The sequence below is a fragment of the Ixodes scapularis genome, unplaced genomic scaffold, assembly GCF_016920785.2.
Source record: "Ixodes scapularis isolate PalLabHiFi unplaced genomic scaffold, ASM1692078v2 PGA_scaffold9__187_contigs__length_104089568, whole genome shotgun sequence".
Lineage (NCBI taxonomy): Eukaryota > Metazoa > Arthropoda > Arachnida > Ixodida > Ixodidae > Ixodes > Ixodes scapularis.
Window position 1 is genome coordinate 41,123,869 of NW_024609884.1, and position 23,999 is coordinate 41,147,867.

Genomic DNA, 23,999 nt, shown 5'->3' on the forward strand with positions numbered 1-23,999 from the left:
AGACGCTTAAAGGGCAACTCCGGCCACAACTCAAAATGAAATAAATTACTGGTATCGCTGTAGTGACACAAAATACGACCCGAGCCAAAATATTATTTCCGTGGGACGCCGCATTTTCAACTAACGCCGATAATAAAAATGCGACCCGCCGCGAGCCGCTGCTCCTTAGCGGGCGGCCACCGGGTTGCCGATCGCTAATGCAACATTGGGCTGTGACGTCAGTATCGTTCTCTTTTTTTCCTCCGGTCCGGGCGTTGCGCGGAGTGCGCTTCTTTGAGCCTCTACCACCGCTACCTCGGCTTGTGATTGACGTGTTTAGCCGTTGCTTTTATCTGTAGCCCGTGTAGCTTCGATATAAAATTTTGTTTATGTGTACCCCCCCCCCCCCCCCCCCCCCCCCCCCTTTTGTGAGGACTTCAAAACTCGTTTTAGCGAGCAACTCGGTGCGCCCAAGACTGCCCAGCTGTTCCTCGAAAGATGCCGAGTGCAACTTGCAGCACTGTGGGCTGCTCAAACAACCCGCTGCGCAACCCGGAGGTGCTTTTTCACAAGTTTCCAACGGACCGGAAATTGAAGAAGGTGTGGGTGAAGGCTGTTCGACGAGTGGACTTTGGACTTCGGCTTTTACGCGCCCGAGGAAAAAAGAACGAAAAAACAGACGTGTACAGCCCAGCACACGTGTGTTCTGGCGCCGCAGCCCGCGCCGGAGAGCCTCAAAGCTTCGTGTCTGGGACTGACCCGCAGCGCGAAAGCGAGAGGGCCCCCAGTACTATACTTCACTGGCAACGCGGCGTAGAGCCACGCCGCTCCATCCACGGACCCCCGATGACAATTTAGGCCTAGCGACGAGTACAGAAGACCGCACACACGGCGACAGCCGCCGAGTACGGCACCGAACGAGTTCACTCGTTTCCCAGTCGCTAACTTTTGGGTATACAAGCGACGAGTACGGCATAGCGCACGCACGGCGACGGCCGCCAAGTACGGCACCGTACGAGTTACGAGTTTTCCAGTCGCTAGCTTTTGGGTATACGCACTAACTCTTGCTACATATGCTGGATAACTACCACGTATAGAGAATTAAAACAAAATCAGCTTACCTCCTATCTCTAGACGGCTAGCGCAACAGAGGTAGGTGCCGCTCGGCCTGGGTACTCGTTGAACGAGAACGATCCTGACGTCACGTTCACATAGTGGCTGATTTCCAGTGTTGCCGGGGCCTCGAGCGGCTGCTTTCGGTTTTGTTGGCCGCGCCCCAAATGAAACTTTGAGGCGTCGATATCTTTAAAATTAATTACGCACAATAACGAGAAAAAAATTACACCTTGCAGTTCAGAGACGCTGACTGCACTAAAAACAGTCATAATCCCGAAACCAAAAGTATGGACCGGAGTTGCCCTTTAAATATGATTGCAGGGCCCCTTTTTAAAGGGACACTGACACTCGCCCCTTCCCCCGCTCCACCCTCGCCCTTCCCCCTCCCCACAATTTTATTTTATTGTTTGCTAGGCAATTTATAACGGTGTCAGGACACTACCCTATCAATATTTTCCTAAAAAATCACGTATCTTTTTCATTAAAAACAAACAAAAAACTAATTGTTTTGAAACTGAAACCGAAACATGAGCACGTATAGGTTCATGACCGACCAAGCATACGAAGGAGGGTGAAATGCCAAGAAGGAGAGTGTTGCCGGAAGTCACGTGGCTATCGCTGCCTACATTTTGTTTTCCGCTAGTCCGCTTCTCCGGCGTGTAAAGCAGACGACGACGACGAGGACGGTGACGGCGACGTTGTATGCACCGTTTGACGTGCGGTTGTTTCGCTGTTCTGCGCTTGAAGATCGATTGGCCGGTACCACGAACGACAGTTCCGAAGTAGCGGCCCCACGTCCGTCGCAGCGTTGGTGCGTCGTGCGCCGCCATCGCGTCGTCCAGCCCGCGGTATGTCGCCATGGTGAGAATGACGTAATACTTGTACATTTTGGGCTCCATGAAAAAAAAAAAAAATCAACACATTTGCAGGTTTTTGGGGGCCACAAAAAATGGGGTTCATATTATTTTCTATTTTTAACATTGAATGTGTGCCTTAGATGACTCACGACTTTGAATATATTTGGTACGCTAGTTTGTACGGCACGTGACCATAAAAAAGAGGGTGAGTGCGCATCAAACCGGCCAATTCTCGCGCCCGGCGGCTTTCGGGTGGAAAGAAAACGAATTTCAAATCGCAAATTGTGTTCTGGGTAGTTTGGCTGTCATAGGTAATGTTGAAATAAAAGTTTTGGCGAGCATAAATACCCGGTCAGTGTCCCTTTAAAGTAGAACATACATCGACATCCTCGTTGTTTAAATATCAACAACTACTGAACTTCAGCTCGCGTGCGCGGACTGTAGAGATCAAGCGACGAAGTGAAATCATGCGAACGTTTTTTAACGATAGGTCTTGCATTTTATCCGATCTTCTCTCATGTAATCTCTCTCTGTTAGATTTTCTAAATTGTGGAGAGGACAGCCCTTATTAATGTCAATAATATTGCTAGCACACAGTTTCGCCAGAAAAAAACAAAAAAGAAGCTGCTAGGAAACTTAAAAACAAATATGGACGCTCTTAATGAACGATTTATTCACGGCTGTGGAAAATTTTCCAGATTCTCGAGTTCATTTCACTAAGTACAAAAAAAAAAACAAGAAAAAAAAAAACAGTTTCTTTGTATTTACAAAAACAATGTAGCACGGTAAGGAATGCCTTTCGGAAGGCCATGAATCGCAAGATGGTGTGCCGAGGTAATGAAAATTTTCACATGCATACTAGTAAAATCAGTTAACGAGACTGAGCGTCGTCGGCTTCGTCCCGAAAACTGAAGTGTAAAATTAATGAGTTAATTCGTGTGAAATGAAGGCTCACACTGATGAGGCGCACGTTTCCAGGCAGGCGTCACCAGATATCGATTTATTAAATCTTACCCGACAATGTGAAAAGAAGAAGAACCCGGAAATTCCTCAAATATATTTTGAAAGCTACAAATTCTACGCAAACACATTGCCAGGTCGCGTATTTCTGCCCTTAGAACGGCAGCAATTTAGGACTTCAAGGTCCCTTCTCTCGGTTGCCTCTAACCTATTCAAGCAAAGCTGAAGTGCGATGCAGCCGCTAAAATATACCTCTTGTATCTCTCTGAACATTGTTTGTACCCCTACTAAAATCTTCTAAACCATATTAATATACAGAGGGTACACGTGGCTTGTTAAACTGCTCGCTCCGCGGCATCTTCACGACTCTAGCTGTAAGGCCGGCACGCAAACTTTATTTTTGATCAAACGAGCGCGATCGAAAGCTCTCGTTTTTACAAGCAGCGCCGAAGGTGGTCGAAAACAACAACAACAACACTGTAACGGAACTTAATGGCATTTTCGTCCAGACAGGGAATAGTAAAATAGTAACCGAGAAGAGGGAGGGGGGACTTCGAGGGGAAGACATGACGGGGGAGATGGAAAGAGAGATCGGGACCCAATCGGCAATTGCGCGGCGACTTTGGGCCAAAGTCGATATGTGCTCGACGCCAAGCAAAGGCAACATCAAGGCCCGCACGCCGGAAAAAATCTGCAGACAATTACTGCGGTACAAGGCCGAGCCAACAACGCGCCTGCACACACTCCAGCCGCGAAATTATGGATTACCAGAACACTGCCCAAAGTATTCCAAGCTCGCCGAAATTAGTTGAGCTTAATGATGCAAAATAGGCGAAGCAGAGACGCGCAAGAAAAGAAGAAAGAGAAAACGCGAAAAATCAAGTAGAAAAGAAAAGAAAAAAGAAAAAGAAGATTCATTCGGACCTGGGGCGGCGTTTCGCATCGCTGTCGCAAGCCCTGTTGTTCGGGCCGCCGGTTCCGAAACCCGAGTTCCTAATCAAATTATGCCGTTATGCTGTTTCTGACGGCTATAATGGTCAGCAGATTAGCTGCGCCACGCAGTGGAAAACTAAACCGATTCTATCCGGCGACGCCATCGCTGGTACCGTTGTTCGTGCTGCTTGCTCTACGGGTGGCTTGATTTTCGCGCTTATTATTATTATTTTTTTATTTTTTTTGCAGTTCGGTTGCTGGGTGGTTGGCCCAACCCTGGCCCTCTTGTTTCAAGCGAAATCGATTTTTTTTTGGCCACATCGCGAGCGAAATAAAACCATAACAAAAGATTAAAAAACACAAATTCCGGAACCAGTCACAAAACCACGCTAACGTTGGTAATCAGCAGTCTCGTGGCTGGTTTGTCCAAATGCATATTTGCCCGTGAGTTTCGCAATTCAAAAGTGCGCTTTCGAAAGCCCACACAAATAAGAAAAAAACAAAATAAAGTTTCAAGCCAAAAAAAGAAATCATCTTCAATTAGTTCACAGATCAACTTATTGAATGCGAGGGTGGTATTACTGAAGTAGCAGTACGCTGCCCCTTGGAGTATCATGTTCATCCCGTGGCGACAACAAAGAGGGAGGCTGGGCGGGACGTCATATTACCTTTACATTTGAGTCAACGCAGATCGAGACATCTACACGTCACCCAAAAAATTAACTAAATACCTTTGCTCGTTACAACCTCGAAAAGTAACTAAATACGTTACTCGTTACCGATTCTCATAAGGGACGCATCACCTGGCCTCACATGTAACGAGTTACTTTTCCCGTTACTTTGACGACCAAATACACAACAGCTTTTGTTTCATGCATTATTGTTTTGTTCTCAGTAGTCGTTGCACTTAAGCAGAAGCTGCCTGTCGAAGCTCTCATCAGTTATGTTTCTCTACTTAATCTCCGTTGAAGCTGAAGAGTCGTTCTACTGACGCGCACGAAGGACCGAAGCGCTGTGCTTCAAGAAGAGCCGGAGACCGAAGAAAAAAAGACAGAAAGAAACGAATGCGTTCACAGATTGACCCAGGGTTTGTTTTCTCATCCTTCGGCTTAATTTTGTGACAAGCGCAACGCAGAACATCTCCGGGCTTCGTGCTTAGGTGGAAACAAGCGTTAGAAAGTGGGTCGTCAAGGTGTTGTCGTTAACATTAAAAAAAAGGGCACTGAAACGATCGTGCATGGGGCGCATATTTACAATGTATATAGACTCACAAACCGCCTCACCATATCGCGGCAACCACGACAAGACCACGACTATGACGTCACCTGGGGCATATACTTCAGAGCTCTGAAGCGGCCTGCGACAACACCACCTGTATAGGAAGGCCCGCGAATTCGAACATGGGTGGTATCGCAGTACGAACAAGGAAAGGCACAGTTTGGACATGAGTGCTGCAGTGTGCACGGACTCCTGTCGAGTCAATACGTCAACGGACCCTCGGCGTCGTGCTCAGTTCAAATCGCTGAGTAAAACACGAATAAGTGCAGCGAACAGGCTTTGCTCATATTCTGTTTCAGCCTAACCTGGCAAACGGCAAAAGACATATGATCCCAGCGCGAGCCAAACGAAGCGTCAGAGCGCGGCACGTGACGACGTACCGTCACCCTGCACTCCTCGCGTGGACGAGCTCCCACGTGCTTCGCTCCATCCATCTGACTGGCTGACGAGAGCTGCATCGTTCACTCTTTGCCAAGTTGGTGATGCGGATGCAGAAGGGCACCGAGAAGGGTCCGAATCTGCTATACTCCGCTTTGCACCACGTACAAGCGCGTCAGACTCTACGTTTCAATGGAGCTAATAAAGCAGTACCGATAAACCGAGGGAGGGGAGTAGACGAGAGCGCGCGGGGGCGTCACAACTCGCGAGCTCGGGTTGGAACCCCAGCAACATTCGGTGGTTCGATCTAGTGCGAATGTTAGCGTTCACGGTATTTTCAGGTATGCTACAGGTGTCGTCGGAGATGCGGCGAAGAGTGATTTCTAATGTCAGATTGGCACGAATGGGAAGAAGCGAAGCGGACGCCTTCACCTCGGGATCGTGAGCTACGCATTCGGGCAACGGGCGCGCATTGCAGCGACGAAAATCTGCGCGGCTCACTCGAGCGCTTTTCACTATAAGGCGTTCACTCTAAATCTCCTTAGGCTTTCTTACTCACTTCTTTTCTTTTTCTGCAGGACGCCTTTCGCAAGATAACCATTAAATATTCAGTAATAACGAGAGTAAAGGCGAGCGGTAAAAATAAATGAGTCGTCGGCGTGGGAGGAAAAAGGAGGGGGGGGGGGGGAAGGAAGGGGTCAAAAATCTTTCGAATCAATATTTAATGCTGTAGCCGTTTAAAATGACTACAGGATGCCGGGTAAGAAATCTGCTCAGATATCGATGAGAAGTCTGGAGGGGGGAAAAAACAGACATCAACATTAAACTTGCACAGTCGTGTCTAACTTTGTTACAAGCCCGAAAATCGCTTAGAAGTACATAGGAAACGAAGCCATTGGGAAAGACAGCTGCACACTGGAATAGGCGTGCAACGTTTCTGAGAACGTGGCGGCGAAACCGTGGTACTTTCTGCGAAATCTGCCCCATCTCTCTAGTCTATGTACGTAACAAAAAACTAGCTGCCGAGAATGAACGTTACACAACTGGTCAACCTGTCGGCAATGAAACAAACAAAAAAATGCACCTTAATCCTAGGGATAAAGTATAGAGAGACAGAATGTGCAATCTGTTTCGAGCAGCACTGGGTGTTCAGTTATATGCGTTTCTGAGCTCGGGAGTTCGCTAAATTTGGCTTGCGATTTGTCACCCACCAAATTTACCGGCCGTGCACGACAGTTTTTCGTGACGCTGTTTCGTAACGTTCTGCTGAAATCATGTAAACCTAGCCCCACAACAGCACATTATGTGATTAAAAAAGGAGCATATTATTCTAACAAAGTGTCGCATACGCGACGCCCTGTGAAATTAAGACTGAATAGTATTAAAAAAAAAACAAAAAACAAATCAGATTAAACGGAAAGAAATGATCTCGTTTTTAAAATGTTACTGACATGTTTGTTAGTAGGCACAAGATGACTAAATCGAAAAGTATATGCTGTACTCTCGTTAAAAACATCGTCTGCAGTGTATTTTCTTTTTCGGCAGTAAGAGGTACGGGGCGTGGACACACGTTGCGGCAATCGCATTTATATCCCAGGCAGCACATGGTGTTGGGCCAACATAGGAAGAGCACTGGCAGAAAAAAGGTTCAATGATGGTCCATTCTAATCCAGTTTGGTCCAGGATTGTCTATGTTATTATGTTAGAGTGGGCGAGGCAGCTTTTCAACCATGCGGACGTCCTTTAATTCTGTCGTTTTCATACTGCAGATCTTCGCCTTGTTCACGCTGTCAGTGAACTACACCGGCCCGCCTGGATTACAGGGATGCAAGCAACACCAGCAAACGCAGATTGTGTCCGCCAGTGAAGTCGGTGAACATTCCGTGCCTCACCAAGAATTTCTTCTGGTTTCGCCTACGTTTCATCACACCACCGGATCGACATCGTCATCATCGGATTCTTCACAAACCGCCCCCCTGCTTAGCGCGGAATTCGTCAGTGGGCGAGGCAGCTTTTCAACCATGGGGACGTCGTCTAATCCTGTCGTTTTCATACTGCAGATCTTCGCCTTGTTCACGCTGTCACTACACCGGCCCGCCTGGATTACAGGGATGCAAGCAACACCAGCAAACGCAGATTGTGTCCGCCAGTGAAGTCGGTGAACATTCCGTGCCTCACCAAGAATTTCTTCTGGTTTCGCCTACGTTTCATCGCGCCACCGGATCGACATCGTCATCATCGGATTCTTCACAAATCGCCCTCCTGCTTGGCGCGGAATTTGTCAGTGGGCGAGGCAGCTTTTCAACCATGCGGATGTCGTCTAATCCTGTCGTTTTCATACTGCAGATCTTCGCCTTGTTCACGCTGTCAGTGAACTACACCGGCCCGCCTGGATTACAGGGATGCAAGCAACACCAGCAAACGCAGATTGTGTCCGCCAGTGAAGTCGGTGGACATTCCGTGCCTCACCAAGAATTTCTTCTGGTTTCGCCTACGTTTCATTGCACCACCGGATCGACATCGTTATCATCGGATTCTTCACAAACCGCCCCCCCCCCCCCCTGCTTGGCGCGGCATTTGTCAGTGGGCGAGGCAGCTTTTCAGCCATGCGGACGTCGTCTAATCCTGTCGTTTTCATACTGCAGGTGGGTAGTCGTCATTACTATTCGAAAGTAAAAAGCGACTATTTGTGTCTCGTAGTGCTGCCTCGCCCGGAAGCATGGTGTCTTTGTGTTTCCGACTGTGTTGATGCATTGTGTTCTTTGATTCTGCTTTTGAGCGGGGATATTAAGTCCAACCCGGGACCTAAGACTGAGAGCCAAGGCAAGCAGCTTGACGAAATGCTGAAGCTTCTTCAAGAAGTGAATGCTCGTACCCTTAAGTTTGAGGAGGGCCAGAATAGTCTTGTGGCATCCGTTAGCGAGATAAAAAGCAACCAACAATCGATTGAAAAACAACTCGTTGAAGTAAACAATAGACTAACAGTGGTTGAAAACAAGGCCTTAATGTCCGACGAGTGGCAGAATGAACTGCGGGTAGCACAGCTGATCGCCAATGACACAAAGAAGGAAAATACGCTCCTACGCGCCCGAGTGGATGAAATGGAGGATAGGTCGAGACGGGACAACTTAATTTTCCATGGAATCATTGACACTCCATCCAAGACATGGGCCCTATCCCAAGAGAAAGTACAGGAGGTGCTCCATCGGGAAGCTAACATGCAGATTGCTGAAGACGGCATAGCTCGGGCTCATAGACTCGGCGCCTTTGTCGCGGGAAAATGTCGCCCAATAGTCGTTAAGTTTGCGTCTTACAAGCTTCGAGAAAACGTGCTGTTTGATCGATCAAAATTAAAGGGCAGCAGTGTCTGTCAGCGAGGACTTTTCGCCAGCTACGCGTCACGCGCGAAAAATTTTGATTGACTTTGCGAAGGCTAGAAGCCCGGACAAGTACTTTAGCTTCAGATACAATAAACTTCATCTTGATAAAAAAGATTTTTATGTACTGCTCAGACAGTGACAGCGTGATTGAAGTTGGTGATCGTGTTGTACCACTCCGCGCAAATGCTGATAATAGCGCGGCTGCTGAGTCAGGGCCTTCTGCTAGTTCCCCGTAGCAACCCATAAATAAGCAAAGTCGGCAAAGGCCTTGTCAATCGTTTGCTAATGTTTCAATGTTTTTCGCCAATGTAAGAAGTGTCATGAACAAGCGTGATGAATTGTGTGCGACTATTGACTCTTCTTCGTCTGATATCGTAGTACTAACAGAAACTTGGCTTTCGTCTCGAATCCGTGACAGTGAAATATTTGCCTGCGAAAAAAAGTTTAATATTTATCGATACGACAGGGATTATAGATCAGGAGGAGGAGTATTGATTGGAATTAACGAGAATATTGAATCATTTTATGTAAATATTGTAACTGAGCTTGAGTTTATCTGTGTTTGCTTCCAAGCGGGAAATAGGCGAATTGTACTTTGTGCTTGTTATAGACCACCTAACTGTTCTACTGGCTTTGTTAATGACTTACATGGTGCGCTAAATATGGTTACTGCAAGATTCCTAGATTCTCCAATATTTTTATTAGGCGATTTTAATTATCCAAATATTGATTGGTCGGATACGTGCCCTTCTCTCAGTTGTCATTCTTCTGAGTGTTCCAATTTCTTAAGCTTGTGTGCTGATTTCAATCTTTTACAACTCGTCACTGAACCCACACGAGTCACAGCTACGTCAGCCAATATCCTTGATCTTGTTTTAACTAGTACGCCGGATCTTGTTTCTTTAGTATCTCATTTACCAGGTGTCAGTGATCATAGTTCATTATACATATCTCTGACGGTTCCTAAGCACAACTCCTCTAAAGTGACTAAGCGCATTCGCGACAATAGCAAAGCGAACTTTGAAGCTATTAATAACCACTTAGCCCTTTTTCTAGATGTCTTTATAATTAACTTTTTTGAACGCACCATTCAGGAAAACTGGACCTTGTTTAAGAATCAAGTGGCGCTGCTCACGGATAAATTCATTCCTCTCCGTTCGATAAGATCATACACTCATTCACCCTGGTTTAATGTGACACTAAAAAGGCTTTCTAATAAAAAGAAAATATTGTTTCGCTCTGCAAATGCCACAGGCTGTTCGAAACGTTGGGAGGCTTATCAGAACGCATATGAGGCTTACAAATCTGCTATTCACGATGCGAAGCTTGTGTATTTTAATCAGACTTTGCTGAATATGTTGTCTACTAATCCTAAGCAGTTTTGGAACATTATTGGTGATAACAATTCGAACGAAATCTCAATCAGGGTGGATGATTGTGTTATACCTAGTGAAGACTGTGCTGAAATTTTAAACGTGGCTTTTGTTAAATCCTTTTCCAGTGTATGTAATATGTTACCTTGTTCATTACCTCGGTGCAACTTCATGCCCATGGAACATTTCGAAATTGATCCCATTGGCATTGTTCGAATCATCGATAACCTTAAACTATCATCCATTGCTGGTGTCGACAATATTAACTCCAAATTTCTAAAAAACACAAGTGTATATTCTTCCATCATACTGTCAAAAACATTCACCCAATCACTAGATCTCGGTGTCCTCCCAGACGATTGGAAAGTTGGGAAGGTGGTTGTGTTGCACAAAGGAGGTGATAAACATTCCCCTAACAACTATAGACCAATTTCACTCACTAGCATACCATGTAAAATACTTGAACATGTCATTTATTCTCAACTTGTTAACTTTTTGGAGTCTAACATGTTTTTCAACGCCGCTCAACATGGATTCCGAAAATCATTTTCCTGCGAGACCCAGCTTTTATTATTTACTAACGACTTGCACTTTGTTCTTGATAGGGGGTCCCAGATAGACTGCGTATTTTTGGATTTCTCGAAGGCGTTCGATAAAGTCTCACACGAGTTGCTTTTGTTGAAACTAAATAGCCTTCGCATTGATGCTAACGTTATGGCTTGGGTCCAGTGCTTTCTTACTAACCGATTCCAGTTCGTTACAGCCAATAACCATACATCTCCGCTCGCGTCAGTGACCTCCGGCGTGCCTCAGGGTTCTGTACTAGGTCCACTTCTGTTTTTAATCTTCATTAATGACCTGCCAAATAACATTTCTTCCTCAGTTAACCTTTTTGCAGATGATTGTGTCATTCACCGTGAAATGAATGATGATTCAGATGTTATCAAACTCCAGACAGACATTGACGTTATTCTTCATTGGTGTGAAACTTGGCATATGGAGCTTAACACAACTAAGTGCAAAGTAATGAGAGTGTCTCGTAATCATGCAGTTTCTCCCTGCTACTGTCTTAACAATGTTCCTTTACTTTCTGTATCGTCTTAAAAGTACCTTGGCGTACACATAACATCTGATCTTTCCTGGAAAATACATATTGGATACGTTATTAGTAATGCTAATCGCATGCTTGGCTATTTAAAACGTAATTTTTCTTTAGCTCCCTCCTCTTTGAAATTAACTCTTTATAAAACACTTGTACGCTCAAAGCTTGAATACGCGTCGTCTATCTGGGACCCGAGCCTTTTAAATTTGGTTAACCCCCTAGAAGCTGTTCCAAATCGTTCCGCTCGTTTTATCCTTAGTAAATATCAACGCACTGCAACTGTCACCTCTATGAAATCTAACTTACCTTTGCCTAGTCTTGCCTCACTCCGAAAGGTAGCCCGTTTGTGTCTCTTCCATAAAGTATTTCACACTAACTCATTCCTCAGTCAACGTCTCCTCACACCACCTTTTTATGTTTCATCCCGTCTTGATCATCCTCATAAAGTAGGTGTACCATTATGTAGTACGAACTCATTTCAACAATCTTTCATTCCGAAAACTTCTTTGGATTGGAACCGCCTTCCCACCTCCATCGCCATAATCCAGGCGGATGATTTGTTTAAAACTGCTGTTTCTAATTTTTATTGTTCATAACTAATATGTGCTTTGCCTTTAAGTTATTCATTGTATAATTTTTCTTGTTGAATACAACCCACTCCCCTCTCTAATGCCGTTGGCCCTGAGGGTATTGAAATAAATAAATAAATGAATATAGAATCTTCAGTGATGGCCCAGCTTATCCATTGACCAACCAGTATTGGAAGTACTTACATAGTCAAAACATGGGCAACCTTGGCCTGTCAGTTCCATTGGCTTGCGAATATTGGATGAACACTGGCATAAAATGGGCAATCTTGGCTGGCAGTTACATTGGCTTGTGAACATTGGATGAATACTTGCATAAAATTGGCAATATTGGCCTGTCAGCTTCATTGGTTGGCGAATATTTGATGAACACTGGCATAAAATGGGCAATCTTCGCCTGACAGTCCCCTTGGCTTGCGAATATTGGATGAATACTGGCATAACATGGTCAATATTAGGCATTTGAGTACATTTGACTTGCTAACATTAGATGAACGCTGGAATAAAATTGCCAACGTTGGCCTGTCAGTAGCATCGGCATTCCAATATTTAATGGGGACTGGTATAAAATGAACGCTGTTGGCTTGTCTGTACCGTTGGCTTGCAAACGTTGGATGAACACGATGGTTCATCGACATTGCAAGAACAGTGGTATATAATGGTCATTGTTAGTTGGACAGTACCATTGGCTTAATACGAACGAAGAGTGCAAAATCTGTTAAAATGTTTCGAGTATTCTTGCAAACCAACTTGCCTCCTCCAAGATGTTATATTGTACAGCCGAAGGCCCTCGTTAAATCTTGAACTTTGTTGTCCGTGTAGCATTTGTGTTTTCTAGCACTGGTGACATAAGCAAGCTCAACAGGCTTGCAAAGACGCTGCGACCGGAAGTCGCTTGGGGCGCAAGCGGCAGTTCATGTCTGTAAAAAGCAAAACGGTCCATACCAAATGATTTACGAAAGAAAAGTAAATTTTCTGTACCCAAACATTTTTATATATGAAAGACTTCGCACGCTGCTGTGGCCGCGGCAGCTTACGCAACCACAACCTTTACCGCGAAACGTATGCGGGGAGGGTACGTGCTTCGCATTATTAGCGGGGCTAGTAGCGGCACTCTCCACTTCGTACTCTGCCATTGCCGCAACAGCTTATGCAACCGCAATCTTTACCGAAAAACGCATGTGGGAAGCGCTACGTGCTTCGAATTGTTCGCGCGCGCCTTATCATCTATCGTGCGGTTCTGACACTCGTTTTGTGGTTTTATTAGTGAAGCAAGTGTCGAAAAGCACAAGGTAGATAACAAGGCGTGCGCGAACTACGATAAGGCGCGCGCGATGGTTTTCTGTCGACTACTGTTTCGTCGACGGACACGACCAAACCCGACCAACGAGTCATATATAGCTTCGCTGTAAAATTTGTTTTTGATGCACCTTTTTTACGTACTCCCACAAGGATAAAAATATTTTTTTTCTTAAATTGTGAATATAGCCGTGGTGGTGGGGTGTCGCTGGAAACAAATATGTCTGGTTTCGAGGTGCTGAATGATTATTTTGTTATTACACCGGACTATGAAATACTAAGTGTCAAAAAAGAAAGGGAAATCTATTCTGTCTTATATGGCCCACCAACTGGAACTGCTGTGGTGTTTATGCACTTTCTAGAAGCTTTGTTTTGCTTCGCCTGTGAACAGGAGTGTGTTTCTCGGTGGGGATCTGAATATAACTATGCTTGAAGTTTCCCGGCAAAAAGATGATTTGTCACTTCATTAATGCCAAATAATTTCTGCAATGTAATTTTCCTTCCAATCCGCTTCACATGCTTGACCTCGACGTTGCTTGATTTTTTTTAACTTATCATGATGATAGTATAGCATCAGTGCTGGTGTGCTTAGATATATGTTAAGTGACCACCTGCCTATAGTTACGTTTATAACTAAAAAACGATAAATAGCATTGTTATAAGCTCTTCAGTAATGTACCAAGAAATACGTCCGAAACACTTGAAGTTATTTGCGAAGAGTAAGGATGTTGATCAGTCCTATAATCTTTGCATAGATGCAGTTCAAACTTCTTATCTTACCTCATTTCTATACAAACAAATTCTTCCAAACAAAAAGTCTAGAGAACCACGAACCAATGGTCACATTTTGAAGCTTATTAAGAAGAGTAACTCACTTTAGAAGGTTCTTGTTAAAACAAGACAGTATAAAATTAATCGAATTCAAAAGGTTTAGAAATGTCGTTCATGATTAGTTAAGACGAGCTAAGCAGGTTTAGGTAAATGGTCAGCTAGAACGAGAGGGACAAACACAGACAGGGAGAAACAGAGACATACACACCGCTGACTATCAACTAAGACTTTATATTTCTTCTTCATCACTGTGACCCACAGATTCACACCTAAAGTAATCCCAATGAATGACCCTAAATCCTTACAGTACACTACTAAATCAAAATACTGATTGAATAATATTAAATTAAAATTGGAACTAATTAATTACATTAAATTATTAATTAAAAAATAATAAATAATAAGCAGCTTTATTATGCTATTAAATTTGTTGCGTCTTGAATTTAAGGCAGCCCGAATATGTATGAACCGCTTGAATTTACCTTTACGCAACTCGTTTCAAGATGATGTTTTTACCCAAATCATGCTTTTTTTATGTGGACTCAGTTGTGCTTGGTTTGGATTGAATTGTGCAGCTGAGTGACAATCTGAATGTTTCTTCGTCTTTAGGTAGTTATAACATTAATACCAAATATCTTAAAAATACCAAAATGTATAGTGAATTTTTTTTCTAGCGTTTTTGAGCAGTCTCTTGTTACTGGCGTACTTCCAAAGACTGGACAATTGGCAAAATGGTAAAACTACACAAATACGATGATAAACTCTTCCAACAATTATAGACCAATTTACTTGATTATCACTCCCTTCGAAATTCCCAAAAAATATTATTTATTCCCACTTGGTAACATTTCTTGACTCCAACTCATTTTCATCTTCACAACATGGCTTTCGTAAATCTCTCTCGTGTGAAACGCAACTTCTGGCCTTTACTAACGATTTGTTTTTAGTTCTTGACCACGGATCTCAGGTTGATTGTATTTTTCTTTACTTTTGAAAGACCTTCGATAAAGTTTCCCACAACCTACTGCTTCTGAAACTAAGTAAACTCAACCTTAACTCTAATGTACTAATGCGGATAAAGTGTTTTTTTAACAAACTGGTCACAGTTCGTAAATGTAAATTATTCTAATTCGCCTACAAGTCCTGTTACGTCTGGTGTCCCTCAAGGTTCCGTCTTAAGACCTCTTCTGTTCCTCAGTTAAATTAACGACCTACCCCGGTGTGTTTTATCGAGCCTTAGTTTATTTGCTGATCATTGTGTACTTCATCGTGAAATTACTGATGAATTTAACGCACTTCTTCTTCAGAATGACTTGACTGCTTTATCTGCTTGGTGTCGGCAATGGCACATGACCCTTAACACTATCAAATGCCAGAACAATGAGAGTTTCACGTTGTAAAAAATCTTCTTCCACTTACTACTTAGCAACGTTTATCTTATTTCTGCGACTTCCTACAAATATCTCGATGTGGACATTGTTTCCAACAGGTCCTCGCATATTCCTCTCACTCCCATTCTTGATAAGGCCAATTGCATGCTAGGCTACCTAAAACGAGACTTTCCTTTGGATCCTCTCTTCCTTAAACTTTATTACTCCAATCTCTTGCTCGCTCAAAATAAGACTATGCTGCTGCAATCTGGAATCCTGGTCAGACCACACTCATAGCTAACCTCCATGGAGTCACCCCAAAATCGCAGCCCTCGTTTTATACTTACAAACTGTCATCGTGCAGCCAGTGCTTCATCCATAAAAGCTAACCTCTCTTTACCTCATCTTTCATTGTGCTGCAAATGCTCGCGTCTATGTCTTTTCTACAACATATATTATACTAATCCTATCCTAAAAGAATCACTCCTCGACCCATCTTACATTTCTTCACGTCTCGACCATCAGTTCAAAGTTTGCAGTACTCATTGTCGGACCTCAGCCTATAACGATTTCATTATACCTAGAACATTGTCAGGGTGGAACCACCTGCCAGCATCTATAACTTCAATACAATCATTATATATGTTTAAAGCTGCTGTTAATAATTATTTTTGCGTAGGTGTCCCGTAACTGTGTTTAATTCTTATGTATGTCTTTTTACTGTGTTTAGTTTCCCACTCCCCTCTGTAATTACCTTTGGGCCCTAAGTCGAATACTGCGATAAAAAAACTATCTGTGATAATAACACTATACCTGGTACCGAACTGGCGAATACGTTAAATGATTGCTTCGTGAATGTCTGAAATAATGCTTATCATGCCACTGCAAAAGATAATATTACCAGAAAAAATGCCACCATATTTTTACACCCCACTGATACAACGCAAGTATTATGAACTTTCATAAACGTCAAAACAAAAAAAACAAAAAAACAAAAAAAAAATAGTCGCAGTCATGATTTCAAAGGCCTCCAAGTTAGACCTATGAAATATGTGTTAGATTCATTATTACCATGCGTAACTCATTTGTATAATCTTATATTGTCATTAACTGGTATATTCCCTCAAGGAATGCAAGTAGCTAAAGGTGACTGTTCAGTATAACGGCGGCGACAAAAATTACCTGAATGACTATCGGTCCATTTCTATTCTTTCTGTTTTTTTTTTGTTTTTTTTTTCAAAGTCTATTGAAAAAAATATCTATTCTCGACTGCTAAGCCTTTTTGAAGAATACTATTCATTAACAAATTCGCAATTTGCCTTCTGGAGAAACAGATCCCCAGAAAAAGCTTCATTAGTTCAGAAACAGAAAATACGAGAAAACTTTGAGAGTATGGCTTTTAACGTTGGGAATATTTCTAGATTTTTGTAGGGCCTTCGATCGAAAAAATCGTAATCTAAATAAAAGGGAACGTAATGGTATTTGTTGCCCTTCATTACAACTAACTGCCTTATAATTACGGCATTGCTCCCAGTACGTTAAAATCGGCAACTTGATATCCGAAAAGCAGCGTATTAAATCAGAAGTTTCCCAGGGAAGCATCTAAGGTCCCCTTTTGTTTATCATATATGTCAATGATCTTAGAAATATTGATTACTCCGCCCAACAACTACGTACGCGTATCACACTAGCATATTTTTTTTCTAGTGTTAGTGAAGATGAACTTACCTTTACAGCAAACAGTTTTTAGACAAAAATAAAGGCCTGGATTGACGTCAATTCTATAGTTATCAGCAGTTCCAAGACGAAGGCAGTTTTATTTTACTGTCCAGGAACTCGTATTTCGTTATCGCGCGATTTAGTTTTTGATACACAGCTGAGTATGTTGATAATATTAACACGCTCGTAGTTATTTTCACCAAACACATGTGCTCACGTAACTTTCGCTAATACAAAACATTGCAAAGTTGTGGGTATAATGAAGAAATGTAGGCGTATACTAGCAGTAAATATCAATGAAATGATTTATAATTCACTCTTTTATTCCGTCCTAAACTACATCTTGTCTGGGGAACGACTACAGCTAGTAACTTGAATAAGCTTCGGCTATTGCAAAAGAAAGCGTTCAAGGTAATTGAAAAGAGTTCCTCGCAACTATATTTTTCTTCCTCTATTCGCAAAACATAACAGAATGGATATGTCAAACCTGTCATCCTATAAACCTACCTCTACTTATCAAAGACCTGTAAATAAAAATGTTGCAATTATAGCAGACCTAGGAAAACTGGAACATAATGCATCGTGTATCCATCGCGCCATTGGCGTCCCCTGGCGCATTCCCTCGTCCAGAAATATTTTTGGGTTTGAAAGATTTAGGCATAATTTACCGGCTCTATTAAATACTTTATTCGTGCATATTGCTGCCACATCTTTTGCATGTGATTGAAATCTCGTCTTTATAAATAGATCATCACCTTCTTTATGATACCATGACCTAACAATTTTATCAGCTTGTGAACCTCTGTTGAATCATTATGTTAAACTATATATTACATTAGTTTATTTCGCGGTCCATGCTGTCGTGTTGTTGCGTGCGTTTTTTTTTCCAGTTTGTAAACTTACATCTAATCATTATCTGTAACTACGTCTTATATTCGTTATTTTAGTGTAAACGCGTGTGTAAACTAATATTTATTGCGTGCCATTTCAGCTGCATGCAGCCATGTTCCAGGGGTGTTGGAACACGTGAACAAGCTGCCTATTTGCGTTTTTTTTCCCACTTTTTTCGCACTTGTATTTTGTGTAGGGAAAATAAACTGATTTTCATTTGCTTTGATTGAATTAACCGAATAATACACTCTGAAAACATAAAACCCTCTCATATAACCAATTATTCCTCCCAAGGCTATGGCTTGCATATTTTTAGTTGCTGTTGTTTTTCTTGACTATTTTTTTAAGGGCAAAACAAGCTGACGTTTTTGGACCGAGAGGAGAAATCAACTCGGCAGCTGGCTAACTGCGGCAGCGACCGTTTTACAAACGCTTTCTGAAAATGTTTTTTTTTTTTTTTTACGCCGAATTCTGAGGTGACACGATAAGAAGAGATTTCATGCGTTAAAATTAAAATCAGAAAAAAAAAATAAAAGAAAAAAACACTGCTTGCGCTTTTAGTTTGCGCTTTTCGCGGTTTTGATGCCCTCAAAACGCTAAAAGCATGTGTTCCTTTGAGATTTTATTGAACTTTTTTCATTTTGTGAGTTTATATCGAGCAACGTGAGCTAGAGTGATGACGCTCGAGCGAAACGCGACCTAGGAAGATCCCATTTCGCTCGCCAGGGGATCAAAACTTGAGAGCTCCTGGTACGGAGCTGTTGCTGATAAAGAGGTACGACCCTCGTAGCCAAAACGGTAGGTATTCACACAAAGAAATCGTGTGCGTGATGTCAGCAACGGGAGCAGCTCCCCCTCCTCAGCTTCGTTGTTCACAGGGACGCGGTGGCGGTGGGAAGTTCAGTTTAACCGTTTCCGCTCTTGACATCTCCGCAGACGAATTCAGCGGTTTGTACATCTCACATCAAAGCTTTGAAGGACCGTCGAATGTCTTCCTCGTGTGAATAAAGGTGAAGTGTTGCAGCCAGATTGAGCATTTAATTTGGAATTTATGTTTCCCTCGACCACGGACATGGGGCCACACCAACTCAATAAGATCGAGCAACCGTGATGAGAAGCGAATCATTGCGCGAACCGTACACTTGGTTTCCGCCGATGACAGTGAAACTGGAGAACGCTCATCAGCGCCGGAAACAAGAGAAGAGACTGCGGCACCCTCGCCGTAATTTGATAATGCGGCTAAACACGCCACCAGGGAACCCGAATACCAGAGGCCGTCGTGATAGCGCAGATCATGGTTCGCTTTATAGCGCCGGCACTCGTAATCCGCTTAAGTGGGCCCCCACGGCACGCCTTTTGCTGTGGGCCCACGACAGGCCCCGTCGACTGTCCGCGTCGGCAAGACGGGCCCGCAGTCGGCGAGACGAGCCAGCGGCAATAACAGCCACCCGCTGACGGTTCTTGGCGCGCCGTCACCTTGCTCTTCGCCAACTCAATCGGAGCCGCGATCGGACGGAATGGCTGCGCGCAGTCGGCGTCGAGGAGGTGATGGGAGGCGACGTTAATGAAATTATCGCCTCCGAATTATAGCGTCTTGCACGCTCACGGCTTTGCCCAACAAATTATTCATTTCTGCATTAATATTCAGAGGGGCAGAGAGCGAGAGCCGCCTGCCTGCTTGCCTGCCTGCCTGCCTCGCGGGCTACCATTGTCGCCGTCAGTTGGTCTCCGGGCGAACGCTCGACGCGCACGTTTTGACTTGTAAAAGCCGCACTTATTTTGGGATGTGCGCGCCGGCGCTCGCCAGCCGGGTGGTGAGGACGTCTGGAGAGGGCTGTTTTACACGCAATCAGTCCGGTGCCGCATTGAAAGAGAGCCCTTTGTCGGCACGGGACGCCCGACGGGAAAGCGCGGCCGTCTATCGCGATGAATGCCGCGCTTGAGTCGCAGCTGGCTGCGTATAGGCCCGCTTGACCACTGCGAACGGCGGAACAGTAGCCAGCTACGACACTTCAGGGGCCCCTCAGCTCACGGGTGGCGAGGACCAAGCAACGCCTCGTTCTACTGCAGCAGGAAAAGAATATTCTGGAGGGAGCATCGAGCGGTCTGCAGCGCCGTCCACATCGCTGATGCTGGAGTAGCGTTCACGCTGCTGCCCGCCTGTATTGATTGTTCGCTCTGGAAACACAACCATCTCGCGCAGGGGTCTGCATACCCTCACAAAAAGAAAAAAAAGAAACCAGGCAGTCTATAAAAGTCATATATACATTGTCACGACTCTTTCAACTATCTGACCTGTCACGTCGTATCGACTATTTTCAATTGATTTTCTATTGACTTCCTTTCAACCCAAGTCTATAGAGTACATATAGTATATATGTACAATAGAAATGCTACAAAGTTTCTATCACCGAGTTTTAATAGGCTTTCTGTCACCATATTCTTATAGAATTTCTATAGACTAGACTTGATAGAATAATAAGATGCAGTGCGGAGAAGCGACATCACACCCAGCTGGAACCTCTTTGCAAAGACTGCTGTTTTCGACTGTGTCAAATAATTAGCACTTCTTGCAATGCTTTATAGTTGGAGATACAGTTCACCAACCCTTAAAACCGCATTTCGTGTAAATGATTGACAAGAAGAAAGCTAGATACTTGTAACCTTTTTATTTTCTGTGATGGTCCTCGCTCAAATGATTGCCTTGCAAGGTTGGGATAGACGGTTCTCTATCTCTTAGCACTACTGAATTACTAAGTGGTAGGAGTACTTCGTGGCGTGTGCATTTGTGATGTCTGCGTATGTGCAAAAGGCGAGTGGAGACTGCATATTTCCATGGATGCTTTGTGGCAAACCTAAATGTTGAGGATTTATTTTTCTTTCGCGAAAAATCGCTTTGTTGTGATTAGAAAGTAGATAGAAATTAAACGTTGTTAAAATCTCATCTGGTTTCTATAAAATATATACTATATAAGTTCTATGCAAAGTCTAGACAAACAAATACCACCCAAAAGGGTATAAACAGTGGATAGAAAGGTGGATACATTTTCTTTGGGATATCTATAGCCTCTGTACACTATTTTCTATCGAAATTCTGTTGAAAGTGGATATATTACTTTGTGAGGGAACCCCCGCCCACGGGTCAGATCCCGCCCGTGGGCCCGCAAAAAGAAGTGCGCGTAAAAAAAAAAAAAAAAGTTTAAAAAAAAACTCACAGTGCCGAGACGCGCACCAAAATCAAGAGACGAAGATATCTAAAAGAACAAGGGGAGCTGCATTGAAACGCGGGTTCCTGTTGTACATTGTCATCATCAGCTAGCTCTACCGTTCTCATTAGTGTTCTGCCCTGGTATATAAGCCAAAGTTCCAATGTACTTTGATGTATGCCTGTGAGCTTCCTGGGTCACAATTATTTTCTTGTGACGCCGTCATTTACATCATACTGCAAATCAAAATAGAGTATTTTCCGGGCTATAGTCCGCGGACTATCCATGTTTAGAAGTTGAAATTTTAGGCTGTGTGGTCTATCTGCGCGTGCAAACTATACAGGAATTTTGATTTTTCAAGATCGTTAATTCTGACGAGACGTGACGAATTTCGATATCGAAAGGGTATGCATATTTGAGTGATGATTACTGTATAAAACAAGGCTTCTTCGTGAGCTAAGAGAGCATACATTTGTCAAGATCTGCCGTACGTGAAAAGATATACGTGTCGAGTACTAAGCACCAGGGGTGCGGATCATGTACGGCGTGCAAACTATGCACCGGGTGCGGACAATCTCAGCAAAAACCTTAGTTTTGACCCCGATTTCGCCTTTGCGGACTATACACCGGGTGAGGACTACAGCCCGGAAAATACGGGTATATTTCTTCATCCACCTTATTTGTTTTCTTCTTCTCTAGTTTATGTTTGTGTGTTTAGATGCCTATTTATTTTTATTTATTCAGTAGTTTCTCATTTGTAGTTATTTGTTCAATTTCCGGCCCTTGAGACTGCGACTAATCCCTAAACCAGCCACTTGGCCAAAACGTATGGAAACCCCTGATCTGGCGGATGGGGAAGCGGGAGGCGAAGGAGAGGGGATATAAGATGTCTTCCGGTCGAGCTGGTTAGTCGTTATAATAAACAGGGGCTAACGGAGGTGGTACTATACATGCGCTGAGGGCTGACGGGCGTTCTAGTAACTGGTAGCATTTTAGAAAAGCTCGACGGGACGGGAAAATTGACAAAATGAGCTGATCATGGCCTCAGTTTGAGAAGCGACCGCTGATTTTTGGGACAAAATATCATTATGAGAGAAGTATCCAACGTGAAACTTCCTAAGACGCGAAAGATTACGGCGGAACTCCTAAAGCACATGCTCGAGTTGCGTGCAATATATAAAAAAAAAAAGAAGAAAGCAAACATAAACCAACGAAAACTCACTCTCCTCGTATCTGGCTATCGTCCCACTTCTCGTTTATCCTCGAAGAAATTCGCGGCGAGTAGTTTTCTCCATGGCTGAGTATTTGACGGACTGCAGGATATTCTGGCTGAGAAAAGGATGCAAGGTATTTTTCCATCTACCGTTCCCGTTTCCTTCGAGAAGGTGCTAGAATCGAGGAAAACGCAACATCGTGGTATAAAGCTCCTTCCTTGGTAATGTGTTTGAGCGCCAGTACAAGAATTAAACATTGCCTAGGTGTCTGTGTGTAGACATTGTTCCTCACCCCAGGAGTCATTGTTATTCATGTGTCGTTGCCTCAATCAATGATCTTGAAAAAAATAAGCATTACAGAGAACAATGTCACCCAAGTTGTGATATAGCCGAGTAGTAGGTAATAAAACGTAAACACGTTGCAAAATGTTAAAAAAAAAAAGTTTCTTTTTGCTGTTTAAATGGTAACTGTGTTGCTCCTTAGAAAATCTAAAAAGGAAGTTGTTACCACACCTCATTAGTAAACTGCCGTGTTTCTCGTTACACTGTAACAGGATGTTCTTAGATTGACTAACTTCTTAGATTTCATTATATTTTCACTGCCTCACTGCGGCGTTCGTCGCCAGATTACATCTTGTCCGGTATACCGTGGGTGAAGAATTGCGTTTCATATTGTTATCACCGCAACCATCCGCTTAGGCGTTAATTTATTTAACAAAATGCAGCGGTAGTAAAAAAATATAATTTTTGAATAGGACAGAAAAAGTTGGCTCAGTGAGTAACCTAACAAACTACGTTACGTTTTGCTATGCTCTGAGGCTCGTGAGAGATAATAATAGAAAATGTAGAGCGAGATCGACGTACTAAGCAATAAGCGCAGCATACCGCCGCAGTTACAGCACGATAGGCCGTGAAGATGAAATTGCACATCATCCACAGAAGAAAAAAACGGAATATTGGTGCTCAGTACACGGTGAAAAGTACAAAAAATGCGTAAGTAGTTCCTACTCCCGAAGGAACAAAGAGCATATTTTGTTGCCGACAAATATAACGAGTTAGATGGATTATGGTTATCTATAATATCGTGTACACTCTAAAAAAAAAAGGTATATTCGAATGGCTTCCCCGGACTAATGGTTTTCCCAGACTACTACAGTAGTCTGGGAAAACAATTAGAATAGAAAGAGAAAAAAAATATAAAAGGAAAAATCGCGGACAAAATGTAAACAGACGATGGCGGTTGGTTTTTCAAAACCTCTTGTCACGAATCCACATGCCAAGCGCGCCATCTTTTCATTAGACAAAGAGTGCATCCGTGGCTGTAGGTTTCTCTCGCACCCGAGTTTATGCACGAATCCTGTTCACGAGAGAGTGAAACACGCGGCTTTTGCTTGACAAGAAAACATAAACGAAACAACCAAACACGGCTTCTCATCGACGAACCCCCGCAACCTTCCGCGCAGAGCAAAATGACCTCGAGGCTTAGCGTCAACAGAAGCTTAACGTTTGGACTATGCCATCTTTAA

At 43.4% G+C, this 23,999-nt stretch overlaps 1 protein-coding gene across 4 annotated transcripts in view; it reads right to left on the bottom strand.

Annotated features, from left to right (window-relative positions):
* The window catches only part of LOC8032154 (hemicentin-2), a 132,151-nt gene that overhangs the window by 55,860 nt on the left and 52,292 nt on the right, over window positions 1-23,999 (bottom strand). The gene's annotated exons all lie outside the window — the stretch shown is intronic.